Genomic DNA, 12,049 nt, shown 5'->3' on the forward strand with positions numbered 1-12,049 from the left:
GTTGTTCCGGGCGTTCCGGGCGCGTTGCAAGTGTTGCCAGCATAGCCATGAGGGGCAGCGTCCAGCGTCGGTCGCGGTCGGAACAAATCAGTGTTGCCAGCACGCGTTTCTCGAGTATGCTGGCAACAACGTCCGGTCGGCGGGCGCATCCATGGGCGGGCGGGTTTTAAGGCCGACCTCCATGCAGCGAAGTTTCTCGGCGAACTTGGCGCGGCGGACGCCGTGGTTTGACGCGCCGCTCAGTTTTCGTCCACCCCAACCTCCATGCAACGTGACGCGGCGAACGCCGCCGATGGAAGACAGGACAGGAAGTGCAACGAAGTACGAGGCTGTGATTGGCTGCGGCCTCAAAATGCAGTTTGCCGCTTCCGGTCGCGTTTGCCGCCGCGCGTTCGACATCTAGCTCGCGTAGATCGCCGGCGAACAGCCGTATTTTCGACGCCGGCGGCGGAGCGGCCGCCGCCGGGCGACGTTCGCCGCCTTTTCGCCGACATTTCGCTGCATGGAGGTCGGCCTTTAGTCGCTTCGCGGCGCCACTCCTCCTCTTCTGCCGCACAAACTCGCAGCCGCACTTCTCGTGTCCACAAGGTTGCCGAGTTCGCCTCGACAGGCTTTCGGGAGAGTCTTCAAAAAGCGCGCGCTAAGCGGTCACTCAAAAAAAAAAGATATAAAGCCGTTAAAAATTGCAAGTAAAAGAGTAATTTATTGAATTTAACAAAAAGTTTTATTATAAAACGTTTTTTGCTTTTTATTATGCGAAAATATCTTACTTTTTAGTTTATGCGTTTGTGGTAGTAGTTTTCAGCACCACCAGGGGTTCCTCTGTCGCTTCAATTCAAAGTTCTAACAGAACAACCGTTGGTTGCGTTTGTCGTACCAATGAGTTCCTCTTGCGTTTGTGAGGTTGTTTGTGCAAAAAATGCTTTTGAGAGAGTAAATAGGTAAATGGTGTTTTAAATTCATCTCCAAAATACCTTGCTCAAGCCTTTGTATGCGTGAAAACTGCCACGGTTCCCCAAGCGTCCGGAAACGACTCGGCACGAACAAAGGTGAGTAGCTACTAGCGTGATTAGTAGTTTCTTGCGGTCGTCGTTAATGAGGTATCACTGCACAGTACCATAGTTTGGCGAATTCTGTGCGCAGCACTCGCCGGTGCCCAGCGCCACAATTTGTGAAGAAGTACACGCTTGGGCTTACTTTTGACATTACTTTTCTCGTTAAAGAAAACTGTTGAAACGGTACAAGCAGTACAACGAATGCACAGGCTATCAGCCGAGCTCGCGCTCAGCCTTTGTGGACTAGTGATGCACAAAACTTTGAGACATAAATTTCGGTGATGTCGCAGCACAACGATGGAGTGCAACGTAAATACGCTATTAGGGCAAAGGGGGGGGGGGGGGGGGGGGAGCAACTGTACTTTTTTTTTTTTTTTTTACAGTTGGCGCCTTTCTTGCTGTAACCCCGTTTTTCTTGTTTTTCGCTCACATTCTCAGATTATATATGACGCACTGACCGAGAAGAAATAATAGTAAAAGAAAGCGTCTGAGTCAGAACACGTTGACCAGACAGAGTAGTAGTGTCTTCCAGGCTGTTGCGCCTGCTACCAAGATGACACTAACAAAAAAAACCAAGAAGTTTGTAGTAAGTCCGCATGTACGCAATGTTTCTCCGGAAAATAGCCAGCAGATAACGCGTGTGACTACAGAGACTGAATCAGAAATCGTTTGTAAGGTCCCTTTGATATAATAAAATCCTACATAGGCCAATGCGTTTAAGAGCACAGTTTAGCATAAGGACATTACAAATACTAGACAGTTGTTGCGCATTGTGGTGTGTCCGCAAACTAAAACTCAACAAACAATAATCTTACTCACATTACTCCAAAGAAAAGAATAGAAATGATGGAGGAATTGTCGTTGTTCCGAACACAAATTGTTGGGGTTAATACACCATCTGTTTCCAAAAACCCATATGAAGTGCATGTCATGCGATTTTGTAATCTGGACCAAAAATAAAGCTGGAAAGGGGCCAATTTAAGACAATTTGCATTGCCACTGACCGTTACTATATCTCCATGCTGCATTTATTGTTGATGTGATCAGTTGTCTAGAGATATTCATGATGGGCATATGTAGTGAATTTCTGTCTGAGCTAAAAATGAAGCTAATAGAGTGCACATTTGTCTTACTGCTTGTACCATTTTAGTTGTCTCCTGTCACATAAAACAGTATTACAAAAGGATAATGGCATATTAGCTAGCTGCAAACGTATGTTTATGAAGAAAGTTTGGAATGGTATTGCTAATTTCTGACATACTGTAGTTTTCTTCTGCTAGCACACATTGAGCTATGAATAGTACCAGACCTTCCCAGAATATTGTGTGCATGTTCAAGGCACTGCCCTAGAGTTTTATTCATTCCAAGCCTTTCACTGTAGCAGGTTTGAGATTTTTGAATAAGATAAGCTCATTCACAGGCAAAGGCCGGTGAATGAACTTTTGGCTTTTTTTTTTTTTTTTTTAGCCCTTGTGCAGTAGATATTTTCATGTTAGAGTAGTAAAACCCCTCTGCATCCTTGTTTACCTCGAGATAAGTTTTGCTTACCTTAAGTTTCAAACTGCTTTAATTCTCAGTGCTTTAGTTGTGTACACTTTATTATCTCGCATTTTTGCCGGCATCTGGTCGGTGCGTTCAGGGCGCCTTTTCAAGCCCTGGATGTCAACAAAGCTGCCAAGGAGGTGTCGCTGATCAACCTGTCCATGTGTGAGTAGGCCAAGCCGCGCTTGCACAGGGTCAATTAGGACGTTTCTCATTTACAGAAGGTAACCACTTTTTGTGTATAGCTGATGTTGCAATTGGAATTTTCCTTGCAGACCCATGATGTGTTTACAGTGCAATTAACCGGTTATGCTGGGTGCATCAGGTTTTGGCAGGATGTGGTATGCAATTTGTGTGCACTAAATGAGAGAGAAGCTGTGCAATTTGTGCTCACTGCCCTTCATGTTACCGCTTTGCATAGAGCTGCCCTTGTGTCTAGTTTTCTTGTCTTCAGGTTTCACCTAGGAATATTTATAACTACGTTCATTGGGTTGTCCTAGGTTTAGTGGCTTAAAGTGGCGTCAAAATGATGTTAGGGCAGGAGATGACAAAGGCTTCAATTTCAGCGTCGTACCTGGGAGATCAAGTGGTTGCTGTTTAGCCAGCTGCAGGGAAATTCGACGGGCTTGCAAACCTCAGAGCTTTGTCACTTGTGGCTTAGCAATGTTTATCACACCGTTATATCCTATTTCCTAAGGTAAATGCGTGTTTTCCCCTTCCGAACTGCTATTTGCACCTATTGGTCCAGTAATCATAAAATGTCCCAGGTGGTGGCCTCTGGATGGGAGGGCCCTGGTTGGTCCCCTGCTCCGGTGGCCGAGGTGCAGCTGGAAATCCAGGGCAAGCGCAGCAAACAACGGATGCCCCACTGTGGGCAGCTCAGCTGGCCTGGGCCATCGTCTGAGATGACCTGAAGGGCCACACCCTGGCCTATTCGGGCGGCTCTGTGCGACAGCGACAGGGCTCGGCTTCAGCAGGCGCCGTGCTAGGGGAGGGCACCCGGCAAATGCTGCTGTAGTGTGCGGTGTCCTCAGCCACAGCCGAGGTGGTGGTAGTCAGCATGGGCCTGACCCCAGCACTGTGCCCTGCTATGCTACGCCCGGGTGGCCCTGCTGTGCACCCGGAGGGCGACTTGTGCTCACTCCTGGTGCGGGGAGTGCTATATCGGGGCGCCTGGCTGCGGCCGCAGTGGGAGCCCTCACACAGGGAGCTCAAGGGCAACGAACCAGTGATGTGATATCTGCGCCTAACCGTGCCGAAAGGTAAATCCTGCTACATCCTCCTTCATTTCAAGCAATCTGCGCTAATCTTGTGCCGAAGCTTCGTTTCGCCGGGCTTCTGCGATGTGTTGGCTCTGGTGGGAGGAGTCCTTTACGCCACGGGCGTTGAAGGCATATTTTACATAAAATGAAGTGGAAGGAAGTTTTTACATAAAAGGCGCTGAGTGCCTTCTGCACGACTGCCTTTCAACGACGTCATTTTGCAGAGCCTGCGCTTCTTAAGCCCACAGCTGAGGAAAGAAAAGTCCTCTAGAGCTCATTTTAGGGTGCTACAAGTGATCTAACCCTGCGATGAATTGACTTTGATGGATGAATACATGCTCGTCCAGCTTGAACATGTTGATCAGCAGGGTTCGCACAGACCCTTGAAATCCTTGAATATCCTTGAATTTGATAACATTAATTCAAGGGCCCTTGAAACTCCTTAAATATAAGTGAGCTCCTTGTAATCCTTGAAAATGTAGTGGACTTTGTTTTAATAAAGCAAATGAACGACGTATTTTTGTAAGTTGTACTGATTTCAAAAACGTGTTTACTGTGGAATGACCGCGAAAACAAGTAGTCTTGACAGAAGAGCAATAGCAACAAGTTTCGGTTTTGAAACCGGCAGCGCCTGCGTCATCTGGCAACAAATGCGAGCCAGAAATCCAATCCAATCCAGCGCAAGTTGTATCAACGGTCGGTCGGTATGTGTCTTCCAGACACCATACGGCATGGAGGAAAGCCATACGGTCGGTACTCGGTCAGACTTTACTTTGACAGGATGCCAGACGGAAAGTGCAAGTTTCAGTCCAAAAATAATACGGAGCACGGGAGTTACGAGAGTTATGGGCTGTGATGAAACTTCTCCTCCTGAGCCATGGGCAGGCCTCAGTGGAAAGAGGCTTCAGCATCAACAAGCAGGTTGCGGTCGAGAATTTGGCAGAGCTGTCGTATATTTCTCAACAAGTTATCTGAGAGGCTGTAAAAAACCATGGCGGCCTGCTGAATGTTCCAATTCCAAAAGAGTTGAAGGCGTCAGTGCGCCAAGCCCGGCATAGGTATGCTGCATACCTAGACAAACAAAAGAAACAAGCACTGTCACGGCAGGTAACTTCAAAGAGGAAAGAGCTCGAGCAAGAGCTCGATAAGATGCAAGGGAGGAAGTCAAAGCTTCGAAAAACTCTCAAGTGCCTGCTGGAATTCGCGGACCGTTTTTCGGAAGAAGCTGAAGTGAAAAACAACCTCACCTACTTAGTCAAGGCAAACAGCTTCTGTGGAAAAAGAAATCCATGCAAAAGCTGCACTGCTTTCATAAGTCTTGTAAGGAAATAAAATTTTGCTAACACTCCTTGAATTTTGCCCATTTTCATCCTTGAAATCCTTGAAAAGTCCTTGAATTTTCAGTCAAATATTCTGTACGAACCCTGGATCAGATCCGTCTACCCGAATTAACGAGTATTGGCAGCAGAGTTTTGAGCAGAAGGAGGCTAACAACAAAACCAAATTCCCTCTCTTGGCTTGCCTAGTGAAGGCATTGCTGTGCATTCCACATAGAAAAGCGTTTGGGGAAATGGGCTTCAATAAGAACTGCCGGCACCTTAATGAAAGGGCTCAGTGTGCGATACAAACTGTTAATGGCATCAGGCACATTGTTTCGTTCTTCAAGTGCTTTGACCTAGATGCAAGTCGCTTCAATGTGACACCAGAGGTTTTGAGAGCAGTACAAACATCGAGCAGACTGCCAAGAGCGCATTGCGGCTGAAAAGCTCAGGCAGCTAAACAGTGGTATCTTGACCCAGCCAAGGCTGGTCCTAGTCATGATGCCCGAGACAGGCTCCAGCAAGAAGTGGAGACCACAAAAATAACGTGGCGAATGCGGAGCATCTACTTAGCCTCGACATAAAGTCCAAGAGCTTCGGGTATGTCGAAAGTGGGCAGTCTCTTCTAGCTGAGGGTAAAGCTGGAATGGTGGCAGCACTGGACAAAATGGTACAAAAAACAACTTTGGTCCTATCACGATAGTTCTACTTTCATGCATATTTAACCAGAGAAATGTGGGTTTAGCACAAGTGTCTGTTTTGTTTCGTTACATTTTCTGATTACTTAATTAAACAAGTTCAAAGGTGTTTTCAGGGGATCTAGTCATATTGTGTTTTATTGCCATGTAGTCGTTTTAGCTTCAGGATGTTGTTTTCATGTTCATCAAACTGTCCACATTAAGTGACTGTGTTTCGTTCATTCTGGTTTTATGAAAAGTTCTGTAGCCTACCGAATTGAATGCTACCCTGATAGTCGTTTTTTAAATGAAAGTCAAGTTCCTTCATGATCTGTTGGCTCATGTGGTGTATGTACACATCGCATGAACTCTTTTAGTGCTGGTCCTGAGGCATTTCATAGTCACTGCTAAAAGACATCTGTGCGGCAGAAACTCGTCTGTACCGAAGGCATTTTACTTGTTTAAACATTTCTGTGTGCCCAGGATGCTGCTTTTAGGGCTCCTCTTAGTTGTTTTCCTCCCCTTCCAGCAGCTCTCGGCCGTCCTGTGCCCCATGTGGGTTCCCGAGCAGAGAAACACCACCTGGAGGTGACTGACAGCCCTGCCTGCTGGCCATGGAGAGTGGCCAGATTTAACAACAGGGAGGCGAGCTGCTGGCCACACGGCGGAATCTTCGGCTGCTGGACCAGCTGCTGTTGCTGCCGGGCTGTGCCAGGGAGCGGGACAGAGTCCACAAGGCCCTGGGCTCCTACCTGGATGCTTCGGGAGTCGTCCCCACGCTTCGCCTCCCAGCCCGGTGATTTGGAACATTGAGGAACTGAAGGTTTGTTTGTTTTTTTGTTTGTTTGTTATCTTCTCTTGTGCATGTGTGTGTGTGTGTGTTTTTAATACCCCTTTTTAAGGGACAGTAAAGTGATTTGTAAATATTGCAGGAATACTAGTGCAAATTGTAGTCTGGAGTCTCTAGGCCATATTTTCACCACTCGTGACATTTACGTGAATTTATTCGGTAGAAATAATCAATTCAAAAATGCTGCCTTCCTCCGCATCCTTCTTGCTGATTTCCTGACATTTTGTGTGACATCAAAACAAGATGGTTTGGCTGCACTACTGTGTGGCTCGCCGACCCTCCGACAGTCGGTGCAGCGTATAGTCTTCTGGCCGCCAGCGGGTCGTCTTAATTTGTTTGCTCAGTTGAAACTAAGCCATGACCCGTTTGTGCTTGGAAATATCTGCCTTTAGTTTGTTAGTTTGTAGACTGTATTCAGCTTTAACTCGCTCCACACATGCGACGCTCCGCTGACTGGTACGCTAGTAGAAAAAATCAAAGGCCAATTGAAGGTGGGAGAAGCTTTATCAAAGTTAATAAAGGTACAAAAAAGAAAACTGCGCATAAAACAAGGACACAAGAGAAGACAAATAGACACATAGGGTGCAGACTAGCAAGTGATTTTTTATTTTAGTAAAAACATAGCATGAAGGAAACTGCGATAACCTAGGGCACAGAACAAAGATGAACAACCAAAACCACAGCCAAAAGACTGAGCGCAACACGGGGGGCAAGGAACCCTACACTAGGCATGTGCAATCGCTTCGCACATAAACAAACAAGGCGAGGAGTCCTGTTATGATACGCGATCTCGGTGCTTAGTAGGGACACTGACTGTGAACTGACGCAGTCTTCGCCTTTATTTTCAGAATCGCGTATGCTTCAAAAATCTCCTTGGTGCACACACCCCTGTAACGCTTTGTCACTTCGCATGCTTTGAGGCGTGGCGCACAGCCTTTGCAGTCTTTACAGCTGGTGGCCAGGTTGCTGCCGGTAAAAGTGCGGAGGCTGTCGGCGTGTACCCTCAGTCAATCATTAATGGATCGGACCATTTGGCCAATGTACGATCACCCACAAGACAAGGGGATTTCGTAGACGACGCAGCTTGACAGTTAAAAAAGCAAGGCTAGAACGAGGGCTAGTTGTTTTCTTCTTGAACCGCGCTGTTCTAAAACTTAGACAAGGGAAGAGCACACAAGGACGGGACAAAGCGCGTGTCCCGTCCTTGTGTGCTCTTCCCTTGTCTAAGTTTTAAAACCGCGCAGTTCAAGAAGAGTTAACAAAGCGCTTCTCGTGTCTTTTCCGGCACCCCACATGTCTATTTTCTTCAGAGTTTACACGCTTACACAACTTTTTAGCTTGTTAGGTGCCGAAAAAACAACACGAACCCCCACCTTTTGCCTAGCTTTCTTGATCCTTTACCCAACATTGTGGACGTAAGGTAAAACGGCCATCTTGTCGCCCTTGCCCCGTTCGCACGTTGTCTTCTTGGTGCGTGACTCGACAAGAAGCTTCTTGCCAACTGCCAAGATAAGGTCGCAAGGAAACCCTGCTTCCTTCAGTCGCTCCACCTGTGAACAGAAACTCGCCTCAGCTTGGTGTGTGCACGAGCGCTGCAGTGCATTCCCGAGAGCTGACGTGAACTGAAACAGTCCTGTTTGGATCGAGGGGAATAGATCCAACACACATGGTCACGGTTCACCTTGGGCTCCATATCCAAAAACTGCATCAATCCCCCGACCGGTGCTTCTATTGTTTGCTGTCTTTGTTTACTTCTATTGTTTACTGTTTATTGTCTTGTGTAGATGTCTTTTAGATTTACAATAGCCCTTTTTGCGTTTCATGGGAGTGACAGCTAGGTTTCATTTTGCAGCGCGGACAACGAATTCGGCCTTGTTTTGAATGTATACATCGTCCAAAAATATAATTCGGGGAGGTGCTTTCCTAATATACCTGGCAATAACTGTACCTTTTATAGAAATAGAGGCCACGCGAACATGTTAAGTATATTCCAAGTCTATGGGTCGTTAAATATGCGGACCAAGGAAAGTTAATGAAACCACGGAAAAATAAATGGTCTGCCAAGTCCGGAAGCAATGTAATAGTTCATGTGAGAATGGCAAAAAAAACACTGCAGCTTCGCAAATCTAGAGACGTTCGTCTTTAAGCAAGATTGAACTCACTAGACCAACTAGATGCGAAATGCAGTGATGTTCTCCAAGGCAGGGAGGGGGAGAAGGGTGCGCTTAACTGTCGTTGTGTACAATTGTGGAGCGAAATCAAGGAAAGGCCGTTTTAGTAAATTACACACAAGCTGCGCGTTCACCTTTATTTTGTTTTTCTACTTTAACGAATGGGGGATCACTCGGCGGACACATTTTTTGGAGTACAGTAAGGAAGTTCACGAGCGATAAAAGGTGTCGTTGGATTGACTGTGGTATCTGATAAGGTCCCCTCATTTCACTTGTGCTAAATTCTGCAAGCTCCCTGTGTCATATGATGATGTTTCGAAAAAGCGTTTAGTCACGGCCGCGGATATAAGCGGAGGGTATATGTAACTGATGACTGTTTGGGGAAGCTCACCTCGCGACGAGACGACCCAGCCGTAAATTCTTTGTGCTGACTCCCGCGTGTAATTTTGCATTATCAATATTACTTATTGCGTAGAATGTCCGTGATATTTATGCCACATTGGCTTGTTCAGGGTAGGGATCAATATCTGAGATATGAAGCGTAACTGCCGAACTGTCAGGTATGAGTGCTCCGCTAGATTATGGAACCACACGAAACCGATTTACATCGCAGTGTATAGCCGTAGAATGAGCATTTGAACGAACGCTGCTTACGGAGTTACTGTTAGCAAATTTCAGGGCAGTGCATTTACAATCAGGTCCATGCATATATGCCGGTTTCGTGACGCCGGCTTGTGACACATACCTGGCGCTTATGCGGACCGAATGTACCACAGTAAGATCGCGTCAGAAGCATTTACGCTATCGTAAATGCACCACGTTTGTGAACAGAGTGACTGCTCCACATAAATATATATTTCCAACGCATACCAACGGAAAATATCAGTCGCGAACGTGCCTTAAAAGCAACGGCGACAGTGGTGAGCGGGCCGGCAACTCCTGCGACTGCTTTCGAAACGGGCCGCTAGGGGGATTTCAGTGGCGCCCCTACAGGCAGCGCTCGAGGCGTATACGCCTCCTGCGGGCTCTGGCTTGCTCCCGACGGCTGCAGCACCCGGACGGGCCCGGGGGGTCGCGGGGTGGTGTTGAGGGCGTTGTAGTAGGCGCAGCGGGCCGCAGGCCTCGCCCCAATCGGCACAGGCCGGAAGACGGGCTCCTTCGCGGGCGGGCGCCAGTTCTCCCAGTCCTCGGCGTCCTTGTCCCAGCACTCCTCCGGCTCGGGGAGGTTCCTCGACGGCCTGATGGGGTAGAGGGCGTCCGCCTCCGCTGCGTCCGCTGACTGATGCCATTTTTTTTAACGTGCGCCTAACGTGCGCCGAAATCTCGTACACACTGGTGTTTTTGCTTTTCGCCTCCATCAGAAAAGCGGCCGCCGCGGCCGGGAATCGAAGCCGCGACCTCGTAGAAGCATGACTGAAAGTCTATAAAACTAATTTCATGTAACCTGTGATGCCTAAGGATGCATATCAGCCTGCTCCCTTCCCTACTATGGAGCTGTAATAAACCGGGTCGTCAGCCCGCAGCTGCTTCCGTTCCTGACTGCTGCATACGTGTAACTTTGGCTTTTTCTTCTTGTTCTTCTTTGTTTTTCAGATGTTGCATTCACTTGGCTTCAGCGCACTGGCCTTGTTCGACAAGTCAGGACACCTCTTTGAAGCTCCAAAACCGAAGCGCGTCCAAGCCTGGCCGTGTTTGTACAAGCTTGCAATCCTTCACGCCGCCAAAACATGGCGTCGTAGCATCTCGCCATGTCGCTCATACTCCTTGCTTCAATTGCGAAAATAAAAGAGTTTTCTAAATATTTGCTGCCTCTATCAAGGCTCCTGAGCTCGCTGGCTACACCAGCTTGAGCACAGTGGCGTGCATGTACAGAATTGAAAAGAAAAAATTAAAAATATGAATATAAAAGGGAATTTGGATGGGAAACTACGTTCTAGAACAAACCCTCACTCACTAAGATCTCTGAATACGAATAAATAAGATCACATGAAAACTCGCGTCGAAGAGAAAACTTACACGTGATGTGAACGTTTCCCTCATAAGGTCTAACATTACGCTGCACGCAAGGGAGCAAATTCTGACTTTCCTAGGCCAACCTCTCCAATAAACATATTCCTCTCTCTCTTTCTCTCTCGGGTGCAAGGACTGACACCCATCTGCGGGGCATATACTTCCACAGTTCCAGTGAAAAGTTTAACTAAAGAACGCTTGAAAAGACCCCCTTTATCAGCAAAAGATTTGCCCGATAACATGAAAGTTTTCACCCTTCGAGCCGAAGTATTCTGCACTATGGTCAAAAACACGGCAAGTTTGCTGAAAAGTCCGCGGATCTCTAAATTACTGTCTCTGCTAATTAATTACGCGAAACTCGGTAATGTGTGACTAATTACAGCTTCGCAGGCTTGAGGATGTGAAGGGGCGTATATTTTGAGCGTCCCGAAAATCTTTGGCCGGAACGGGCGTTGTCTAACCATTCTGAAGGCACCAAAAGGCGCTAAGAGGCACGATTTGCGTCGCCGTTATCAAGAAAATCTTTTGCTGATAAGGGGGGTCTTTTCAGCGAAACTTTTTTCCCTCAAAGGGTGTAGGTAAACCCTGCAAAAGAGAGTCAGCACGTACACCCTCAAGGGAGTCAAAGTTTACACCTTTTCGCGCTGCCTAATGTTACTCCATGGTTACACCTTCGAGTGAAAAGTTTTGCTAAAGAATGCTTGAAAATACCCCCCTTATCAGCAAAAGATTTTCCTGATAACGGCGACGCAAATCGTGCCTCTTGGCGCCTTCCTTGCCCTTTTCGGCGCCGTCGGAATGGTTAGAAAGCGCCCGTTGAGGCAAACACTGCATGCGGGCTGAGTTGAGACGTACGTATTTCGTTCCCATTAGTACACCCGTGGCTAGTAGCGCTAGTTCTGAAGCTTTCAGCCTTAGCTTGACCAGGCAAATTACCCATGTGTTTAGTTCCACACGCATTAGGGAACATTATTAGAGCCATATAATGGCGGAGTCTGTTCTTGAGAGGGCGTTTCTCTGCGCCAATGACGTGTGGAGGTTAGATGGCGGCATACAGTGGCCGGCAGATTTCGTCGTCTTGTCAGAGATTGAGCCCCGCGCATAAGCCGTAAGCCTGATTCAGTACCTTTTCAGCAATTTTTTTTTTTCACTTTTGTTCCTTT

The 12,049-nt window shown here is 47.3% G+C and overlaps 1 long non-coding RNA gene across 3 annotated transcripts; it reads left to right on the forward strand.

Moving 5' to 3' along the window:
* Positions 1 to 677: 677 nt before the first annotated feature.
* LOC144159376 (uncharacterized) lies at positions 678 to 10,675 on the forward strand. 3 transcript variants are annotated; one of them, XR_013320287.1, is made up of 5 exons: positions 678 to 1,049; positions 2,695 to 2,762; positions 3,365 to 3,859; positions 6,385 to 6,678; positions 10,470 to 10,675. It is a non-coding gene; the product is annotated as an uncharacterized LOC144159376 (long non-coding RNA). The 3 variants fall into 3 exon arrangements; XR_013320286.1 differs by lacking the exon at positions 678 to 1,049 and having other exon boundaries at positions 2,542 to 2,762; positions 3,346 to 3,859; XR_013320285.1 differs by lacking the exon at positions 678 to 1,049 and having other exon boundaries at positions 2,542 to 2,762.
* The last annotated feature ends 1,374 nt before the right edge of the window (positions 10,676 to 12,049 follow it).

This window comes from Haemaphysalis longicornis, unplaced genomic scaffold (genome assembly GCF_048455015.1).
Source record: "Haemaphysalis longicornis isolate Haplotype H1 unplaced genomic scaffold, Haemaphysalis longicornis Haplotype H1 scaffold_10, whole genome shotgun sequence".
In the NCBI taxonomy this organism is placed as follows: domain Eukaryota; kingdom Metazoa; phylum Arthropoda; class Arachnida; order Ixodida; family Ixodidae; genus Haemaphysalis; species Haemaphysalis longicornis.